Raw genomic sequence first — 22,247 nt, 5'->3', positions numbered from 1 at the left:
GCGGCCATACCTTCTTACACACACCTCCATGGTGGCCTTTTCCCCCTCAGATGTAGGAAAATTACACATTTGTAACTGAATGTGTTAGAAACTTTTTTTGGGTGGGGAACTTGCGCCATATAGCAACTCTCCGGCCATTTTTTTTAAAATTCTTTTATATGACTGGGAAAGGATTAAAAGCATAACAGTAGTGGCCTTTTCAGTTACCGGGGCCGACTAGGCCTCACATGGGTTCTGGTCGGGTCGTCATCAGTCCAGTCTGGGCAGGTGGTGTGTGTATATATATATATATATTTTAGTTTTCACCCCCCCAGTCTCTTCGCTAGTTTTAAGCTTCAGGGGCCTGAAGGTCCTGGAAACCCTTTTATTTCGAGTGATTTCTGGCCGAAGCAAACTTAGGTTTGTTTGTGTCTGGTGGAAACTGATTGCCTTCACTCTGTTTTTTTTTCTGTTTTTGGAGTAAAAAAAAAATATATATATTAGGTTCTTTTCACACCAGGACGTGTACACTGAATATATTCTATAGGGTATAACAGGCACCCGTCTGCCGAGAGAACGTCCTTCTCAAATCCATCTGACCACTGTACATCCAAAAAAACTTACCAGCTGATTCATCAGTTTAAATTTATTTTTTTTTTTAAGCCAAAAAATGTCTCTTGATGTTTTTACAGCCTCTCTGTTAACTTTGTGAAAAGTTGAATAAAATGCCTTTATCTACGATCATCTGATGTCTTGTTACAAAGAAATTAGACAGGGACAGAGTTTAGAATATTGGAATATTACAATTTTTTCTCATGTAGGGTGACCAGCCAATGTTACTGGGCACAGTGAGGCTACATGAAAGCTCCACATGTCCACTGTTAACTCCTGGTGGATTGTTTTATTAGTAATCTGTTCATTGTGGTATAAGTTGTATGCACAACTTTTTGTGTTTTTTGTGTTGTATTTGAATTCAAATGGAATTTGAATTCAGGGGGTCAGAGCCTGGCTGTCCATGGATAAAAGTGGTCCTTGTGGTGCAGGCTTGAGGGTGCACAAATGCCCAACAGAGCACCACACAGCCCCAAGAACTGCTCCCTCACCTCAGTCTGGTAATTAGCTTTCAAATGACATCCCAATGTCCCCTCTGGCTTTGCCAGAAGTCCCACCAGGGGCCCCAATGTCTGATTTGGACAGCAGATCTGTACTGAAGTCCCTGGTGGTGCAAACTCTTGTGTCACCAGGGAGCATGTCAATGTCAGCAGTCAGGATGGCCTAGTGGTCTAAGGCACTGTGTTCAGGTTGCAGTCTCCCGTGGAGGCGTGGGTTCGAATCCCACTCCTGACAGCAGCAGTACTGGTCCCTGGAGGTGCAAGCTGTTGTGCACCAGGGAGCGTGTTAAGCGTCTGCAGTCACCACATGTGGAGGCGTGGGTTCAAATCCCACTCCTTGACAGCAGCAGTACTGGTCCCTGGAGGTGCAAGCTGTTGTGCACCAGGGAGCGTTCAGCGTCTGCAGTCACCACGTGGAGGCGTGGGTTCGAATCCCACTCCTGACAGCGACAGTTTTTTTTTTTTTTTTTTTTTAAGAAAAGAAAATAAACCTAGTGGCAGCATGTGTAATAACAGTCTCCAAGTCTTATAGCCTAATGTATACACCATAAATATTTATATGTGTGTCTATACAGTTGGTGTATATATGTGTGAGTATATTTTTTAGCCTTAAAGTTTTGATTCTCCATCCTCATTTCTTTCTTTTCCAAATCAAAAAAACACTCGTTTGAGAGCAATCTGCATCCAAAAAAACTTAGGGATAGGGACAATTTAGTGAGTACGTCGGGCTCCCTTAAAAGGTCAATTCACCCAACGAACAAAGGTGCTGCTTGCTCGTCGGGTGAGATGGGCAGCACGATTATTATCATCTAACACGCTTTCCTAGGATAATCTGCCAACACAAATCTCTTCTTGAATGGACAATCGTTTCTTAAATGACAATTTATGCTGATAAAAAAAAACAAAAGCTCTAAATTAGGAAGGAGGCTGGAGGGGGGGGCGTCAGGGACTGGAGGGGGGAGACAGAGGCTGGAGGAGGAAGTGTGGTGGTGTAGACGGGGCTGCGGGAGGCTGTGTGGTGCTGTAGAGTGGGTTGCGGGAGGCTGTGTGGTGGTGTAGAGGCCTACAGGGCCACACAGCCCCCTGGTGTGACTTCCCGAGTGCCATGACAGCTGACTGTATATACATGTTTACACATACATGTATGTACATGTGCCATGACCGCTCCTTAGACCATACATACATGGATTGTCACTTACCCAAACCGAGGATGAAGAGGCTTAGCTGCTCCACATGATGATGGTGGCCGGAGAGCTGTGTTCCTCCATAGCGATGTCGTCCATTAGGCAAACTTGGTGTCCTTGTCCCGCCAGTTCTTGAGCCAGTTTAGTGTCCACGATGCCTTGTTACCTATTGGAAAAAAAAGGGAAAAGGAAATTATTGAATTTTGACATAGAATAAAAATTAAGTCCTATGAATTGTACTGGTACATTAACCCCTTTTTCTACGAGCGTATATTGCCAGCAGACACACAGAGAGCGGGCGACTGCCCCAAGTGTTACCTACTGAGAGACAGAGAAATAAAAAAACAATAATTAATAAGGGAAATATTGCATTCATAATTAGTGTTCACAGCAGAGTGACAACACAGCCCCCCTAACCCTCCCCTACCCCACAGGGAACGCCTGTACCCCGCCATGCCCCCCACAGCTGTGCCCATACACTGTCCTCACCTCCCCCTGCAGGGACCACCTGTCTCCCACGCAGTGCCCCCCACAGCTGACCCCAAACACTCTGCAGGGACCCCCTGTCTCCCACGCAGTGCCCCCCACAGCTGACCCCATACACTCTGCAGGGACCCCCTGTCTCCCCCGTAGTGCCCCCCACAGCTGACCCCATACACTCTGCAGGGACCCCCTGTCTACCCGCAGTGCCCCCCACAGCTGACCCCATACACTCTGCAGGGACCCCCTGCCTCCCCCCACAGCTGACCCCATACAGGCATACAGTTACCGGCCGGCAGCTCCAAGGTTCAAATCTGGCGCTCAGGTGACGTCATTGTTGCTGCAGTTAGACCGAGAAAGCAGGGGGTGGGCTCGGAGCCACGTGACACAGAGCCCGGCCGCCCATCCCCCAGCCTCACTGTACTGCAAGCCAGGGAGAGACTGTTTGTGTGCTGCACGGCGCTGGCTCCGCCCCCCGAGCCAGGGGATGAGTCACAGGCAGCTCGGCGTGTCACACGACTCCTCCCTCTTCCACCTTCTATGCAGGCCGGATCTTGGTTCCCATAGCACAGTGACCCTGCCCACCGGCCAGTCACTGCCGCCCCTCCCCCACCACTAAGCGATCTTACACAGCAGCACAGAGCCAGGGAGGAGATGGGAGATGACCCCGCACCACACAGCGGAGCACTATGAGCCCTGGGGGTGCAGCGCTGACCCCGCCCACGCCGCACCACACAGCGCAGCGCTATAAGCCCTGGGGGCGCAGCGCTGACCCCACCCACCCCGCACCACACAGCGGAGCACTATGAGCCCTGGGGGCGCAGCGCTGACCCTGCCCACCCCGCACCACACAGCGCAGCACTATGAGCCCTCGGGGCAGTCTCCCGTAGAGGCGTGGGTTCGAATCCCACTCCTGACAGCAGCAGTACTGGTCCCTGGAGGTGCAAGCTGTTGTGCACCAGGGAGCGTGTTCAGCGTCTGCAGTCACCACGTGGAGGCGTGGGTTCGAATCCCACTCCACACAGCGCAGCACTATGAGCCCTCAGGGCGCAGCCAGGGGTGGGATTCAGCGGGTTCTCCCCGGTTCGGTGGAACCGGTTGTTAAAGCTATTGCTCTCATTTTTGGCACCATTAGCCGGCTCTCACTTTTGAAAATGAGATTTCAAATTTTGAGGTCTGCGGCAGATTCTTTCCGGCGTCCATGCTCCCGGAGGCCACTGCAACATGGCGGCGGCCAGCAAGGGAAGTGCGGGGGCCTCCGGGCTGCGAAGAAATCGCGGCGGAGCCGCTGTCCCTGTACCGGAGCACAGCCCGCTGCCACCACCGCACCGCAGAGCGCCGCCCGCTGCCACCACCACAGAGCCCACCTGCCCCAGCACAGCTGCCCCAGCACAGCTGCCCCTGCCCCAGCGCAGCTGCCTCTGCCTCAGCGCTGCTGCTGCCCCTGCCTCAGCGCAGCTGCTGCCCCTGCCTCAGCGCTGCTGCTGCCCCTGCCTCAGCGCTGCTGCTGCCCCTGCCTCAGCGCTGCTGCTGCCCCTGCCTCAGCGCTGCTGCTGCCCCTGCCTCAGCGCTGCTGCTGCCCCTGCCTCAGCGCTGCTGCTGCCCCAGCACAACCAACCTGCCCTAGCACAGAGCCGCCACCGCACGAGCCTGGACCACTGAATGACCCCTGTGACTACTTCACCTGTGCCAGATCCCTTCCCAGGTAAGCTGAATTCGGACTGTAAGACAGACCCCCATTTGACACATTATTTTTTTTCCCCCTATTTTCCTACTGAAAATTGGGGTGTTCTTATGGTCCGTTGCATCTTATAGTCCGAAAAATACGGTAATTTATCCTGAGATTACAGAGTCTGCAACTTTTCTATCTAGCCAGTTAGAAGTGACTCATTGTAACACTTAGGGTACCGTTACACCTAGCGATGCACCAGCGATCCCGACTAGCGATATGACGTGGTCAGGATCGCTGGTGCATCGCTAGGTGGTCGCTAGTGAGCTGCTACACAGGCAGATCTCACCAGCGACATTGCTGGAGACGGGGATCGCTACTTACCTGTCAGACGCGGCGATCCTGCGTCCTCCCGCCCTGGGCGCCACAGGAAGCCCAGCAGGAAGTGGCCGACGAGGAATGGACCAGGAGCTTCTCGCGCGATCAGTGATAACCAGCGGGGGAGCCGGTCGGAAGTAAGTATCACATGCAGGGATATCGCTAGCAATATCGCTGCAACGTCACAAAATCGGTGACTTTACAGCAATATAGAATCATAGAATCGTAGAGTTGGAAGGGACCTCCTGGGCCATCTGGTCCAACCCCCTGCTCAAAGCAGGATTCGCTAAATCATCCCAGTCAGATGTCTGTCCAGCCTCTGTTTGAAGACTTCCATTGAAGGAGAACTCACCACTTCTCGTGGCAGCCTGTTCCACTCATTGATCACTCTAACTGTCAAAAAGTTTTTTCTAATATCTAATCTGTGTCTCTTCCCATTCAGTTTCATCCCATTGCTTCTAGTCTTTCCTTGTGCAAATGAGAATAAAGTTGATCCTTCTACAATGTGACAGCCCTTTAGATATTTGTAGACAGCTATTAAGTCTCCTCTCAGTCTTCTCTTTTGCAAACTAAACATTCCCAAATCCTGCAACCTTTCCTCATAAGACAGGGTTTGCAGACCGGTCACCATTCTGGTCGCTCTTTTCTGAACTTGCTCCAGTTTGTTGATGTCTTTTTTAAAATGTGGTGCCCAAAACTGGACACAATATTCCAGATGAGGTCTGACCAAAGAGGAGTAGAGGGAAATAATGACTTCACGTGATCTAGACTGTATGCTTCTGTTAATACATCCTAGAATTGCATTTGCCTTTTTTGCTGCTGCATCACACTGTTGACTCATATTCAGTCTGTGATCTATTAGTATACCCAAGTCTTTTTCACATGTGCTGTCACTTAGCCCTATTCCTCCCATTCTATATATGCTTTTTTCATTTTTATTGCCCAGATGTAGTACTTTGCATTTCTCCCTGTTAAAAACCATTCTGTTAGTTGCTGCCCACTTCTCCAGTTTATTTAAATCTTTTTGAATCCTCTCTCTCTCTTCTCTAGTATTAGCTATCCCTCCTAGCTTTGTGTCATCAGCAAATTTAATCAGTTTACCCTCAATTCCTTCATCTAAATCGTTGATAAAGATGTTGAACAATACAGGGCCCAGGACAGAGCCCTGTGGTACCCCACTTGAGACATTCTTCCAACTGGATGTGCAGCCATTTACGACCACTCTTTGGGTCCGATCACTAAGCCAGTTATGAATCCACCTAACAGTTGCCTTGTCCATTCCATACTTAGTCATTTTTTCAATAAGGATTGTATGAGAGACTTTGTCAAATGCTTTGCTGAAGTCAAGATATACTATATCTACAGCATTTCCTTGATCCACCCAATCAGTGATACCGTCATAGAAGGAAATTAAGTTAGTCTGACATGACTTATTAGTTAGAAACCCATGCTGACTCTGTTTAATCACTTCATTCTTATCCAGGTATTGACATACATGTTGTTTAATAATTTGTTCAAAGATCTTTCCTGGTATAGAAGTCAGACTCACCGGCCTATAGTTGCCTGGGTCCACCTTCTTCCCCTTTTTGAAGATAGGAACAACATTTGCTCTTCTCCAGTCTTCTGGCACTTCTCCTGTTCTCCAAGAATTTTCAAAGATTATGGAGAGGGGTTCAAAAATATTGCTAGCGATATCGCAGTGTGTAACGGGGTCTTTACAGACAATGGCGTTTACCATCTGTCTGCAGAACTAAAGTAATGAAAAAGAAGCTGGTAATTAGCTTTCAAATGACATCCCAATGTCCCCTCTGGCTTTACCAGAGGCCCCAATGTCTGATTTGGACAGCAGATTTGAAAAGACATTTTCAGTCTGGGGCAGTCTTGGGGGTTCTCAATCCCCTTAACTACTCTGCAGAAGGGGTCAGGCAAATCAAGCTTGGCAGGAACATCATCCAGGAGGCCACCTACATACAGCAACATCACTTGTCCCCCTGCTCCAAATGGAATTTGAATTCAGGGGGTCAGAGCCTGGCTGTCCATGGATAAAAGTGGTCCTTGTGGTGCAGGCTTGAGGGTGCACAAATGCCCAACAGAGCACCACACAGCCCCAAGAACTGCTCCCTCACCTCAGTCTGGTAATTAGCTTTCCAATGACATCCCAATGTCCCCTCTGGCTTTGCCAGAAGTCCCACCAGGGGCCCCAATGTCTGATTTGGACAGCAGATCTGTACTGAAGTCCCTGGTGGTGCAAACTCTTGTGTCACCAGGGAGCATGTCAATGTCAGCAGTCAGGATGGCCTAGTGGTCTAAGGCACTGTGTTCAGGTTGCAGTCTCCCGTGGAGGCGTGGGTTCGAATCCCACTCCTGACAGCAGCAGTACTGGTCCCTGGAGGTGCAAGCTGTTGTGCACCAGGGAGCGTGTTAAGCGTCTGCAGTCACCACATGTGGAGGCGTGGGTTCAAATCCCACTCCTTGACAGCAGCAGTACTGGTCCCTGGAGGTGCAAGCTGTTGTGCACCAGGGAGCGTGTTCAGCGTCTGCAGTCACCACGTGGAGGCGTGGGTTCGAATCCCACTCCTGACAGCGACAGTTTTTTTTTTTTTTTTTTTGTTTTTTTAAAGAAAAGAAAATAAACCTAGTGGCAGCATGTGTAATAACAGTCTCCAGGTCTTATAGCCTAATGTATACACCATAAATATTTATATGTGTGTCTATACAGTTGGTGTATATATGTGTGAGTATATTTTTTAGCCTTAAAGTTTTGATTCTCCATCCTCATTTCTTTCTTTTCCAAATCAAAAAAACACTCGTGTGAGAGCAATCTGCATCCAAAAAAACTTAGGGATAGGGACAATTTAGTGAGTACGTCGGGCTCCCTTAAAAGGTCAATTCACCCAACGAACAAGGGTGCTGCTCAGGGTGGATTGATTTAAATCACGCCGATTTAAATCATGATTTAAATCACGATTTAAATCAAAAGATTTTTTTCTATTTAAATCGGATCGATTTAAATCATGATTTTAATCATGATTTAAATCACTGATTTAAATCAAAAGTTTTTTTTTTAATATAAATCACGATTAAAATGAGAAGTGAGAGCAGTGTGCATGTGCGCCCATAGTTACACGGACGAAAGTAGGGGCAACGATCTAACGCCAGGGTGAGGGGGGGACCCCAAAGTAAGTAAAAATCTTTTTTGTTTTACTATATGGCAATAGGTAGGTGTTTAAAAGCAGCATGTCTTAATTGTATAAACTATTAATAGCCTCCACATTTTGTTCATACTGCCCCTTTATTTCCACACTTCTAGCTTGGTTTCAGTTTTGGTTTAGTTTCTTTTTCCCTGCATTCAGTTGACATGCCCAAACTTGTTGGATAGTCAGCAGTACTTGGCTCAGGCTGGAGTAACATCAGCAGTGCTTGGCTCAGGCTGTAGTAACAATCAAACTTCATAAGTGATCTGTGTGAGCCATGGCAGCAGGTCGTAAGAGAGACCCTATTTGGGTTCATTTTGTTGAGATGCCAGCAGCAGATCTTGGAAAGAAAGGTGCAAGAGCAAAGTGCAAATACTGTCAAAAGGATATCCAAGGACTTGTTTGCCGTTTGAAATCACATTATGAAAACTGCAATCAAATGATTTAAATCCAAAAAATCTGATTTAAATCAAAAAAATCTGATTTTTTTGATTTTTTTAAAAAATTCAAGATTTTTATCCACCCTGGTGCTGCTTGCTCGTCGGGTGAGATGGGCAGCACGATTATTATCATCTAACACGCTTTCCTAGGATAATCTGCCAACACAAATCTCTTCTTGAATGGACAATCGTTTCTTAAATGACAATTTATGCTGATAAAAAAAACCCAAAAGCTCTAAATTAGGAAGGAGGCTGGAGGGGGGGGCGTCAGGGACTGGAGGGGGGAGACAGAGGCTGGAGGAGGAAGTGTGGTGGTGTAGACGGGGCTGCGGGAGGCTGTGTGGTGCTGTAGAGCGGGTTGCGGGAGGCTGTGTGGTGGTGTAGAGGCCTACAGGGCCACACAGCCCCCTGGTGTGACTTCCCGAGTGCCATGACAGCTGACTGTATATACATGTTTACACATACATGTATGTACATGTGCCATGACCGCTCCTTAGACCATACATACATGGATTGTCACTTACCCAAACCGAGGATGAAGAGGCTTAGCTGCTCCACATGATGATGGTGGCCGGAGAGCTGTGTTCCTCCATAGCGATGTCGTCCATTAGGCAAACTTGGTGTCCTTGTCCCGCCAGTTCTTGAGCCAGTTTAGTGTCCACGATGCCTTGTTACCTATTGGAAAAAAAAGGGAAAAGGAAATTATTGAATTTTGACATAGAATAAAAATTAAGTCCTATGAATTGTACTGGTACATTAACCCCTTTTTCTACGAGCGTATATTGCCAGCAGACACACAGAGAGCGGGCGACTGCCCCAAGTGTTACCTACTGAGAGACAGAGAAATAAAAAAACAATAATTAATAAGGGAAATATTGCATTCATAATTAGTGTTCACAGCAGAGTGACAACACAGCCCCCCTAACCCTCCCCTACCCCACAGGGAACGCCTGTACCCCGCCATGCCCCCCACAGCTGTGCCCATACACTGTCCTCACCTCCCCCTGCAGGGACCACCTGTCTCCCACGCAGTGCCCCCCACAGCTGACCCCAAACACTCTGCAGGGACCCCCTGTCTCCCACGCAGTGCCCCCCACAGCTGACCCCATACACTCTGCAGGGACCCCCTGTCTCCCCCGTAGTGCCCCCCACAGCTGACCCCATACACTCTGCAGGGACCCCCTGTCTACCCGCAGTGCCCCCCACAGCTGACCCCATACACTCTGCAGGGACCCCCTGCCTCCCCCCACAGCTGACCCCATACAGGCATACAGTTACCGGCCGGCAGCTCCAAGGTTCAAATCTGGCGCTCAGGTGACGTCATTGTTGCTGCAGTTAGACCGAGAAAGCAGGGGGTGGGCTCGGAGCCACGTGACACAGAGCCCGGCCGCCCATCCCCCAGCCTCACTGTACTGCAAGCCAGGGAGAGACCGTTTGTGTGCTGCACGGCGCTGGCTCCGCCCCCCGAGCCAGGGGATGAGTCACAGGCAGCTCGGCGTGTCACACGACTCCTCCCTCTTCCACCTTCTATGCAGGCCGGATCTTGGTTCCCATAGCACAGTGACCCTGCCCACCGGCCAGTCACTGCCGCCCCTCCCCCACCACTAAGCGATCTTACACAGCAGCACAGAGCCAGGGAGGAGATGGGAGATGACCCCGCACCACACAGCGGAGCACTATGAGCCCTGGGGGTGCAGCGCTGACCCCGCCCACGCCGCACCACACAGCGCAGCGCTATAAGCCCTGGGGGCGCAGCGCTGACCCCACCCACCCCGCACCACACAGCGGAGCACTATGAGCCCTGGGGGCGCAGCGCTGACCCTGCCCACCCCGCACCACACAGCGCAGCACTATGAGCCCTCGGGGCAGTCTCCCGTAGAGGCGTGGGTTCGAATCCCACTCCTGACAGCAGCAGTACTGGTCCCTGGAGGTGCAAGCTGTTGTGCACCAGGGAGCGTGTTCAGCGTCTGCAGTCACCACGTGGAGGCGTGGGTTCGAATCCCACTCCACACAGCGCAGCACTATGAGCCCTCAGGGCGCAGCCAGGGGTGGGATTCAGCGGGTTCTCCCCGGTTCGGTGGAACCGGTTGTTAAAGCTATTGCTCTCATTTTTGGCACCATTAGCCGGCTCTCACTTTTGAAAATGAGATTTCAAATTTTGAGGTCTGCGGCAGATTCTTTCCGGCGTCCATGCTCCCGGAGGCCACTGCAACATGGCGGCGGCCAGCAAGGGAAGTGCGGGGGCCTCCGGGCTGCGAAGAAATCGCGGCGGAGCCGCTGTCCCTGTACCGGAGCACAGCCCGCTGCCACCACCGCACCGCAGAGCGCCGCCCGCTGCCACCACCACAGAGCCCACCTGCCCCAGCACAGCTGCCCCAGCACAGCTGCCCCTGCCCCAGCGCAGCTGCCTCTGCCTCAGCGCTGCTGCTGCCCCTGCCTCAGCGCAGCTGCTGCCCCTGCCTCAGCGCTGCTGCTGCCCCTGCCTCAGCGCTGCTGCTGCCCCTGCCTCAGCGCTGCTGCTGCCCCTGCCTCAGCGCTGCTGCTGCCCCTGCCTCAGCGCTGCTGCTGCCCCTGCCTCAGCGCTGCTGCTGCCCCTGCCTCAGCGCTGCTGCTGCCCCTGCCTCAGCGCTGCTGCTGCCCCAGCACAACCAACCTGCCCTAGCACAGAGCCGCCACCGCACGAGCCTGGACCACTGAATGACCCCTGTGACTACTTCACCTGTGCCAGATCCCTTCCCAGGTAAGCTGAATTCGGACTGTAAGACAGACCCCCATTTGACACATTATTTTTTTTCCCCCTATTTTCCTACTGAAAATTGGGGTGTTCTTATGGTCCGTTGCATCTTATAGTCCGAAAAATACGGTAATTTATCCTGAGATTACAGAGTCTGCAACTTTTCTATCTAGCCAGTTAGAAGTGACTCATTGTAACACTTAGGGTACCGTTACACCTAGCGATGCACCAGCGATCCCGACTAGCGATATGACGTGGTCAGGATCGCTGGTGCATCGCTAGGTGGTCGCTAGTGAGCTGCTACACAGGCAGATCTCACCAGCGACATTGCTGGAGACGGGGATCGCTACTTACCTGTCAGACACGGCGATCCTGCGTCCTCCCGCCCTGGGCGCCACAGGAAGCCCAGCAGGAAGTGGCCGACGAGGAATGGACCAGGAGCTTCTCGCGCGATCAGTGATAACCAGCGGGGGAGCCGGTCGGAAGTAAGTATCACATGCAGGGATATCGCTAGCAATATCGCTGCAACGTCACAAAATCGGTGACTTTACAGCAATATAGAATCATAGAATCGTAGAGTTGGAAGGGACCTCCTGGGCCATCTGGTCCAACCCCCTGCTCAAAGCAGGATTCGCTAAATCATCCCAGTCAGATGTCTGTCCAGCCTCTGTTTGAAGACTTCCATTGAAGGAGAACTCACCACTTCTCGTGGCAGCCTGTTCCACTCATTGATCACTCTAACTGTCAAAAAGTTTTTTCTAATATCTAATCTGTGTCTCTTCCCATTCAGTTTCATCCCATTGCTTCTAGTCTTTCCTTGTGCAAATGAGAATAAAGTTGATCCTTCTACAATGTGACAGCCCTTTAGATATTTGTAGACAGCTATTAAGTCTCCTCTCAGTCTTCTCTTTTGCAAACTAAACATTCCCAAATCCTGCAACCTTTCCTCATAAGACAGGGTTTGCAGACCGGTCACCATTCTGGTCGCTCTTTTCTGAACTTGCTCCAGTTTGTTGATGTCTTTTTTAAAATGTGGTGCCCAAAACTGGACACAATATTCCAGATGAGGTCTGACCAAAGAGGAGTAGAGGGAAATAATGACTTCACGTGATCTAGACTGTATGCTTCTGTTAATACATCCTAGAATTGCATTTGCCTTTTTTGCTGCTGCATCACACTGTTGACTCATATTCAGTCTGTGATCTATTAGTATACCCAAGTCTTTTTCACATGTGCTGTCACTTAGCCCTATTCCTCCCATTCTATATATGCTTTTTTCATTTTTATTGCCCAGATGTAGTACTTTGCATTTCTCCCTGTTAAAAACCATTCTGTTAGTTGCTGCCCACTTCTCCAGTTTATTTAAATCTTTTTGAATCCTCTCTCTCTCTTCTCTAGTATTAGCTATCCCTCCTAGCTTTGTGTCATCAGCAAATTTAATCAGTTTACCCTCAATTCCTTCATCTAAATCGTTGATAAAGATGTTGAACAATACAGGGCCCAGGACAGAGCCCTGTGGTACCCCACTTGAGACATTCTTCCAACTGGATGTGCAGCCATTTACGACCACTCTTTGGGTCCGATCACTAAGCCAGTTATGAATCCACCTAACAGTTGCCTTGTCCATTCCATACTTAGTCATTTTTTCAATAAGGATTGTATGAGAGACTTTGTCAAATGCTTTGCTGAAGTCAAGATATACTATATCTACAGCATTTCCTTGATCCACCCAATCAGTGATACCGTCATAGAAGGAAATTAAGTTAGTCTGACATGACTTATTAGTTAGAAACCCATGCTGACTCTGTTTAATCACTTCATTCTTATCCAGGTATTGACATACATGTTGTTTAATAATTTGTTCAAAGATCTTTCCTGGTATAGAAGTCAGACTCACCGGCCTATAGTTGCCTGGGTCCACCTTCTTCCCCTTTTTGAAGATAGGAACAACATTTGCTCTTCTCCAGTCTTCTGGCACTTCTCCTGTTCTCCAAGAATTTTCAAAGATTATGGAGAGGGGTTCAAAAATATTGCTAGCGATATCGCAGTGTGTAACGGGGTCTTTACAGACAATGGCGTTTACCATCTGTCTGCAGAACTAAAGTAATGAAAAAGAAGCTGGTAATTAGCTTTCAAATGACATCCCAATGTCCCCTCTGGCTTTACCAGAGGCCCCAATGTCTGATTTGGACAGCAGATTTGAAAAGACATTTTCAGTCTGGGGCAGTCTTGGGGGTTCTCAATCCCCTTAACTACTCTGCAGAAGGGGTCAGGCAAATCAAGCTTGGCAGGAACATCATCCAGGAGGCCACCTACATACAGCAACATCACTTGTCCCCCTGCTCCAAATGGAATTTGAATTCAGGGGGTCAGAGCCTGGCTGTCCATGGATAAAAGTGGTCCTTGTGGTGCAGGCTTGAGGGTGCACAAATGCCCAACAGAGCACCACACAGCCCCATGAACTGCTCCCTCACCTCAGTCTGGTAATTAGCTTTCCAATGACATCCCAATGTCCCCTCTGGCTTTGCCAGAAGTCCCACCAGGGGCCCCAATGTCTGATTTGGACAGCAGATCTGTACTGAAGTCCCTGGTGGTGCAAACTCTTGTGTCACCAGGGAGCATGTCAATGTCAGCAGTCAGGATGGCCTAGTGGTCTAAGGCACTGTGTTCAGGTTGCAGTCTCCCGTGGAGGCGTGGGTTCGAATCCCACTCCTGACAGCAGCAGTACTGGTCCCTGGAGGTGCAAGCTGTTGTGCACCAGGGAGCGTGTTAAGCGTCTGCAGTCACCACATGTGGAGGCGTGGGTTCAAATCCCACTCCTTGACAGCAGCAGTACTGGTCCCTGGAGGTGCAAGCTGTTGTGCACCAGGGAGCGTGTTCAGCGTCTGCAGTCACCACGTGGAGGCGTGGGTTCGAATCCCACTCCTGACAGCGACAGTTTTTTTTTTTTTTTTGTTTTTTTTTAAAGAAAAGAAAATAAACCTAGTGGCAGCATGTGTAATAACAGTCTCCAGGTCTTATAGCCTAATGTATACACCATAAATATTTATATGTGTGTCTATACAGTTGGTGTATATATGTGTGAGTATATTTTTTAGCCTTAAAGTTTTGATTCTCCATCCTCATTTCTTTCTTTTCCAAATCAAAAAAACACTCGTGTGAGAGCAATCTGCATCCAAAAAAACTTAGGGATAGGGACAATTTAGTGAGTACGTCGGGCTCCCTTAAAAGGTCAATTCACCCAACGAACAAGGGTGCTGCTCAGGGTGGATTGATTTAAATCACGCCGATTTAAATCATGATTTAAATCACGATTTAAATCAAAAGATTTTTTTCTATTTAAATCGGATCGATTTAAATCATGATTTTAATCATGATTTAAATCACTGATTTAAATCAAAAGGTTTTTTTTTAATATAAATCACGATTAAAATGAGAAGTGAGAGCAGTGTGCATGTGCGCCCATAGTTACACGGACGAAAGTAGGGGCAACGATCTAACGCCAGGGTGAGGGGGGGACCCCAAAGTAAGTAAAAATCTTTTTTGTTTTACTATATGGCAATAGGTAGGTGTTTAAAAGCAGCATGTCTTAATTGTATAAACTATTAATAGCCTCCACATTTTGTTCATACTGCCCCTTTATTTCCACACTTCTAGCTTGGTTTCAGTTTTGGTTTAGTTTCTTTTTCCCTGCATTCAGTTGACATGCCCAAACTTGTTGGATAGTCAGCAGTACTTGGCTCAGGCTGTAGTAACATCAGCAGTGCTTGGCTCAGGCTGTAGTAACAATCAAACTTCATAAGTGATCTGTGTGAGCCATGGCAGCAGGTCGTAAGAGAGACCCTATTTGGGTTCATTTTGTTGAGATGCCAGCAGCAGATCTTGGAAAGAAAGGTGCAAGAGCAAAGTGCAAATACTGTCAAAAGGATATCCAAGGACTTGTTTGCCGTTTGAAATCACATTATGAAAACTGCAATCAAATGATTTAAATCAAAAAAATCTGATTTAAATCAAAAAAATCTGATTTTTTTGATTTTTTTTAAAAAATTCAAGATTTTTATCCACCCTGGTGCTGCTTGCTCGTCGGGTGAGATGGGCAGCACGATTATTATCATCTAACACGCTTTCCTAGGATAATCTGCCAACACAAATCTCTTCTTGAATGGACAATCGTTTCTTAAATGACAATTTATGCTGATAAAAAAAACCAAAAGCTCTAAATTAGGAAGGAGGCTGGAGGGGGGGGCGTCAGGGACTGGAGGGGGGAGACAGAGGCTGGAGGAGGAAGTGTGGTGGTGTAGACGGGGCTGCGGGAGGCTGTGTGGTGCTGTAGAGCGGGTTGCGGGAGGCTGTGTGGTGGTGTAGAGGCCTACAGGGCCACACAGCCCCCTGGTGTGACTTCCCGAGTGCCATGACAGCTGACTGTATATACATGTTTACACATACATGTATGTACATGTGCCATGACCGCTCCTTAGACCATACATACATGGATTGTCACTTACCCAAACCGAGGATGAAGAGGCTTAGCTGCTCCACATGATGATGGTGGCCGGAGAGCTGTGTTCCTCCATAGCGATGTCGTCCATTAGGCAAACTTGGTGTCCTTGTCCCGCCAGTTCTTGAGCCAGTTTAGTGTCCACGATGCCTTGTTACCTATTGGAAAAAAAAGGGAAAAGGAAATTATTGAATTTTGACATAGAATAAAAATTAAGTCCTATGAATTGTACTGGTACATTAACCCCTTTTTCTACGAGCGTATATTGCCAGCAGAGACACAGAGAGCGGGCGACTGCCCCAAGTGTTACCTACTGAGAGACAGAGAAATAAAAAAACAATAATTAATAAGGGAAATATTGCATTCATAATTAGTGTTCACAGCAGAGTGACAACACAGCCCCCCTAACCCTCCCCTACCCCACAGGGAACGCCTGTACCCCGCCATGCCCCCCACAGCTGTGCCCATACACTGTCCTCACCTCCCCCTGCAGGGACCCCCTGTCTCCCACGCAGTGCCCCCCACAGCTGACCCCAAACACTCTGCAGGGACCCCCTGTCTCCCACGCAGTGCCCCCCACAGCTGACCCCATACACTCTGCAGGGACCCCCTGTCTCCCCCGTAGTGCCCCCCACAGCTGACCCCATACACTCTGCAGGGACCCCCTGTCTACCCGCAGTGCCCCCCACAGCTGACCCCATACACTCTGCAGGGACCCCCTGTCTACCCGCAGTGCCCCCCACAGCTGACCCCATACACTCTGCAGGGACCCCCTGTCTACCCGCAGTGCCCCCCACAGCTGACCCCATACACTCTGCAGGGACCCCCTGCCTCCCCCCACAGCTGACCCCATACAGGCATACAGTTACCGGCCGGCAGCTCCAAGGTTCAAATCTGGCGCTCAGGTGACGTCATTGTTGCTGCAGTTAGACCGAGAAAGCAGGGGGTGGGCTCGGAGCCACGTGACACAGAGCCCGGCCGCCCATCCCCCAGCCTCACTGTACTGCAAGCCAGGGAGAGACTGTTTGTGTGCTGCACGGCGCTGGCTCCGCCCCCCGAGCCAGGGGATGAGTCACAGGCAGCTCGGCGTGTCACACGACTCCTCCCTCTTCCACCTTCTATGCAGGCCGGATCTTGGTTCCCATAGCACAATGACCCTGCCCACCGGCCAGTCACTGCCGCCCCTCCCCCACCACTAAGCGATCTTACACAGCAGCACAGAGCCAGGGAGGAGATGGGAGATGACCCCGCACCACACAGCGGAGCACTATGAGCCCTGGGGGTGCAGCGCTGACCCCGCCCACGCCGCACCACACAGCGCAGCGCTATAAGCCCTGGGGGCGCAGCGCTGACCCCACCCACCCCGCACCACACAGCGGAGCACTATGAGCCCTGGGGGCGCAGCGCTGACCCTGCCCACCCCGCACCACACAGCGCAGCACTATGAGCCCTCGGGGCAGTCTCCCGTAGAGGCGTGGGTTCGAATCCCACTCCTGACAGCAGCAGTACTGGTCCCTGGAGGTGCAAGCTGTTGTGCACCAGGGAGCGTGTTCAGCGTCTGCAGTCACCACGTGGAGGCGTGGGTTCGAATCCCACTCCACACAGCGCAGCACTATGAGCCCTCAGGGCGCAGCCAGGGGTGGGATTCAGCGGGTTCTCCCCGGTTCGGTGGAACCGGTTGTTAAAGCTATTGCTCTCATTTTTGGCACCATTAGCCGGCTCTCACTTTTGAAAATGAGATTTCAAATTTTGAGGTCTGCGGCAGATTCTTTCCGGCGTCCATGCTCCCGGAGGCCACTGCAACATGGCGGCGGCCAGCAAGGGAAGTGCGGGGGCCTCCGGGCTGCGAAGAAATCGCGGCGGAGCCGCCGTCCCTGTACCGGAGCACAGCCCGCTGCCACCACCGCACCGCAGAGCGCCGCCCGCTGCCACCACCACAGAGCCCACCTGCCCCAGCACAGCTGCCCCTGCCCCAGCACAGCTGCCCCTGCCCCAGCACAGCTGCCCCAGCACAGCTGCCCCTGCCTCAGCGCTGCTGCTGCCCCTGCCTCAGCGCTGCTGCTGCCCCTGCCTCAGCGCTGCTGCTGCCTCAGCGCTGCTGCTGCCCCTGCCTCAGCGCTGCTGCTGCCCCTGCCTCAGCGCTGCTGCTGCCCCTGCCTCAGCGCTGCTGCTGCCCCTGCCTCAGCGCTGCTGCCTCTCCCCCAGCGCAGCTGCCCCAGCACAACCAACCTGCCCTAGCACAGAGCCGCCACTGAATGACCCCTGTGACTACTTCACCTGTGCCAGATCCCTTCCCAGGTAAGCTGAATTCGGACTGTAAGACGGACCCCCATTTGACACATTATTTTTTTTCCCCCTATTTTCCTACTGAAAATTGGGGTGTTCTTATGGTCCGTTGCATCTTATAGTCCGAAAAATACGGTAATTTATCCTGAGATTACAGAGTCTGCAACTTTTCTATCTAGCCAGTTAGAAGTGACTCATTGTAACACTTAGGGTACCGTTACACCTAGCGATGCACCAGCGATCCCGACTAGCGATATGACGCGGTCAGGATCGCTGGTGCATCGCTAGGTGGTCGCTAGTGAGCTGCTACACAGGCAGATCTCACCAGCGACATTGCTGGAGACGGGGATCGCTACTTACCTGTCAGACGCGGCGATCCTGCGTCCTCCCGCCCTGGGCGCCACAGGAAGCCCAGCAGGAAGTGGCCGACGAGGAATGGACCAGGAGCTTCTCGCGCGATCAGTGATAACCAGCGGGGGAGCCGGTCGGAGGTAAGTATCACATGCAGGGATATCGCTAGCAATATCGCTGCAACGTCACAAAATCGGTGACTTTACAGCAATATAGAATCATAGAATCGTAGAGTTGGAAGGGACCTCCTGGGCCATCTGGTCCAACCCCCTGCTCAAAGCAGGATTCGCTAAATCATCCCAGTCAGATGTCTGTCCAGCCTCTGTTTGAAGACTTCCATTGAAGGAGAACTCACCACTTCTCGTGGCAGCCTGTTCCACTCATTGATCACTCTAACTGTCAAAAAGTTTTTTCTAATATCTAATCTGTGTCTCTTCCCATTCAGTTTCATCCCATTGCTTCTAGTCTTTCCTTGTGCAAATGAGAATAAAGTTGATCCTTCTACAATGTGACAGCCCTTTAGATATTTGTAGACAGCTATTAAGTCTCCTCTCAGTCTTCTCTTTTGCAAACTAAACATTCCCAAATCCTGCAACCTTTCCTCATAAGACAGGGTTTGCAGACCGGTCACCATTCTGGTCGCTCTTTTCTGAACTTGCTCCAGTTTGTTGATGTCTTTTTTAAAATGTGGTGCCCAAAACTGGACACAATATTCCAGATGAGGTCTGACCAAAGAGGAGTAGAGGGAAATAATGACTTCACGTGATCTAGACTGTATGCTTCTGTTAATACATCCTAGAATTGCATTTGCCTTTTTTGCTGCTGCATCACACTGTTGACTCATATTCAGTCTGTGATCTATTAGTATACCCAAGTCTTTTTCACATGTGCTGTCACTTAGCCCTATTCCTCCCATTCTATATATGCTTTTTTCATTTTTATTGCCCAGATGTAGTACTTTGCATTTCTCCCTGTTAAAAACCATTCTGTTAGTTGCTGCCCACTTCTCCAGTTTATTTAAATCTTTTTGAATCCTCTCTCTCTCTTCTCTAGTATTAGCTATCCCTCCTAGCTTTGTGTCATCAGCAAATTTAATCAGTTTACCCTCAATTCCTTCATCTAAATCGTTGATAAAGATGTTGAACAATACAGGGCCCAGGACAGAGCCCTGTGGTACCCCACTTGAGACATTCTTCCAACTGGATGTGCAGCCATTTACGACCACTCTTTGGGTCCGATCACTAAGCCAGTTATGAATCCACCTAACAGTTGCCTTGTCCATTCCATACTTAGTCATTTTTTCAATAAGGATTGTATGAGAGACTTTGTCAAATGCTTTGCTGAAGTCAAGATATACTATATCTACAGCATTTCCTTGATCCACCCAATCAGTGATACCGTCATAGAAGGAAATTAAGTTAGTCTGACATGACTTATTAGTTAGAAACCCATGCTGACTCTGTTTAATCACTTCATTCTTATCCAGGTATTGACATACATGTTGTTTAATAATTTGTTCAAAGATCTTTCCTGGTATAGAAGTCAGACTCACCGGCCTATAGTTGCCTGGGTCCACCTTCTTCCCCTTTTTGAAGATAGGAACAACATTTGCTCTTCTCCAGTCTTCTGGCACTTCTCCTGTTCTCCAAGAATTTTCAAAGATTATGGAGAGGGGTTCAAAAATATTGCTAGCGATATCGCAGTGTGTAACGGGGTCTTTACAGACAATGGCGTTTACCATCTGTCTGCAGAACTAAAGTAATGAAAAAGAAGCTGGTAATTAGCTTTCAAATGACATCCCAATGTCCCCTCTGGCTTTACCAGAGGCCCCAATGTCTGATTTGGACAGCAGATTTGAAAAGACATTTTCAGTCTGGGGCAGTCTTGGGGGTTCTCAATCCCCTTAACTACTCTGCAGAAGGGGTCAGGCAAATCAAGCTTGGCAGGAACATCATCCAGGAGGCCACCTACATACAGCAACATCACTTGTCCCCCTGCTCCAAATGGAATTTGAATTCAGGGGGTCAGAGCCTGGCTGTCCATGGATAAAAGTGGTCCTTGTGGTGCAGGCTTGAGGGTGCACAAATGCCCAACAGAGCACCACACAGCCCCAAGAACTGCTCCCTCACCTCAGTCTGGTAATTAGCTTTCCAATGACATCCCAATGTCCCCTCTGGCTTTGCCAGAAGTCCCACCAGGGGCCCCAATGTCTGATTTGGACAGCAGATCTGTACTGAAGTCCCTGGTGGTGCAAACTCTTGTGTCACCAGGGAGCATGTCAATGTCAGCAGTCAGGATGGCCTAGTGGTCTAAGGCACTGTGTTCAGGTTGCAGTCTCCCGTGGAGGCGTGGGTTCGAATCCCACTCCTGACAGCAGCAGTACTGGTCCCTGGAGGTGCAAGCTGTTGTGCACCAGGGAGCGTGTTAAGCGTCTGCAGTCACCACATGTGGAGGCGTGGGTTCAAATCCCACTCCTTGACAGCAGCAGTACTGGTCCCTGGAGGTGCAAGCTGTTGTGCACCAGGGAGCGTGTTCAGCGTCTGCAGTCACCACGTGGAGGCGTGGGTTCGAATCCCACTCCTGACAGCGACAGTTTTTTTTTTTTTTTTTTTGTTTTTTTAAAGAAAAGAAAATAAACCTAGTGGCAGCATGTGTAATAACAGTCTCCAGGTCTTATAGCCTAATGTATACACCATAAATATTTATATGTGTGTCTATACAGTTGGTGTATATATGTGTGAGTATATTTTTTAGCCTTAAAGTTTTGATTCTCCATCCTCATTTCTTTCTTTTCCAAATCAAAAAAACACTCGTGTGAGAGCAATCTGCATCCAAAAAAACTTAGGGATAGGGACAATTTAGTGAGTACGTCGGGCTCCCTTAAAAGGTCAATTCACCCAACGAACAAGGGTGCTGCTCAGGGTGGATTGATTTAAATCACGCCGATTTAAATCATGATTTAAATCACGATTTAAATCAAAAGATTTTTTTCTATTTAAATCGGATCGATTTAAATCATGATTTTAATCATGATTTAAATCACTGATTTAAATCAAAAGTTTTTTTTTTAATATAAATCACGATTAAAATGAGAAGTGAGAGCAGTGTGCATGTGCGCCCATAGTTACACGGACGAAAGTAGGGGCAACGATCTAACGCCAGGGTGAGGGGGGGACCCCAAAGTAAGTAAAAATCTTTTTTGTTTTACTATATGGCAATAGGTAGGTGTTTAAAAGCAGCATGTCTTAATTGTATAAACTATTAATAGCCTCCACATTTTGTTCATACTGCCCCTTTATTTCCACACTTCTAGCTTGGTTTCAGTTTTGGTTTAGTTTCTTTTTCCCTGCATTCAGTTGACATGCCCAAACTTGTTGGATAGTCAGCAGTACTTGGCTCAGGCTGGAGTAACATCAGCAGTGCTTGGCTCAGGCTGTAGTAACAATCAAACTTCATAAGTGATCTGTGTGAGCCATGGCAGCAGGTCGTAAGAGAGACCCTATTTGGGTTCATTTCAGGGTGGATTGATTTAAATCACGCCGATTTAAATCATGATTTAAATCACGATTTAAATCAAAAGATTTTTTTCTATTTAAATCGGATCGATTTAAATCATGATTTTAATCATGATTTAAATCACTGATTTAAATCAAAAGGTTTTTTTTTAATATAAATCACGATTAAAATGAGAAGTGAGAGCAGTGTGCATGTGCGCCCATAGTTACACGGACGAAAGTAGGGGCAACGATCTAACGCCAGGGTGAGGGGGGGACCCCAAAGTAAGTAAAAATCTTTTTTGTTTTACTATATGGCAATAGGTAGGTGTTTAAAAGCAGCATGTCTTAATTGTATAAACTATTAATAGCCTCCACATTTTGTTCATACTGCCCCTTTATTTCCACACTTCTAGCTTGGTTTCAGTTTTGGTTTAGTTTCTTTTTC

At 49.1% G+C, this 22,247-nt stretch overlaps 1 long non-coding RNA gene and 4 other non-coding genes across 5 annotated transcripts in view; all 5 read left to right on the top strand.

Moving 5' to 3' along the window:
• Positions 1–22,247, top strand: part of LOC141060228 (uncharacterized) — a 118,794-nt gene that overhangs the window by 35,164 nt on the left and 61,383 nt on the right. The window lies entirely within an intron of this gene.
• On the top strand, positions 1,244–1,326 carry TRNAL-CAG (transfer RNA leucine (anticodon CAG)). The gene has a single exon. It is a non-coding gene; the product is annotated as a tRNA-Leu (tRNA).
• TRNAL-CAG (transfer RNA leucine (anticodon CAG)) lies at positions 7,090–7,172 on the top strand. The gene has a single exon. It is a non-coding gene; the product is annotated as a tRNA-Leu (tRNA).
• TRNAL-CAG (transfer RNA leucine (anticodon CAG)) lies at positions 13,806–13,888 on the top strand. The gene has a single exon. It is a non-coding gene; the product is annotated as a tRNA-Leu (tRNA).
• On the top strand, positions 20,596–20,678 carry TRNAL-CAG (transfer RNA leucine (anticodon CAG)). The gene has a single exon. It is a non-coding gene; the product is annotated as a tRNA-Leu (tRNA).

This window comes from Dendrobates tinctorius, unplaced genomic scaffold, assembly GCF_039654945.1.
Source record: "Dendrobates tinctorius isolate UK_male_01 unplaced genomic scaffold, ASM3965494v1 ptg000233l, whole genome shotgun sequence".
NCBI classification, from domain to species: domain Eukaryota; kingdom Metazoa; phylum Chordata; class Amphibia; order Anura; family Dendrobatidae; genus Dendrobates; species Dendrobates tinctorius.
This window is presented reverse-complemented; position numbering and strand designations above follow the sequence as displayed.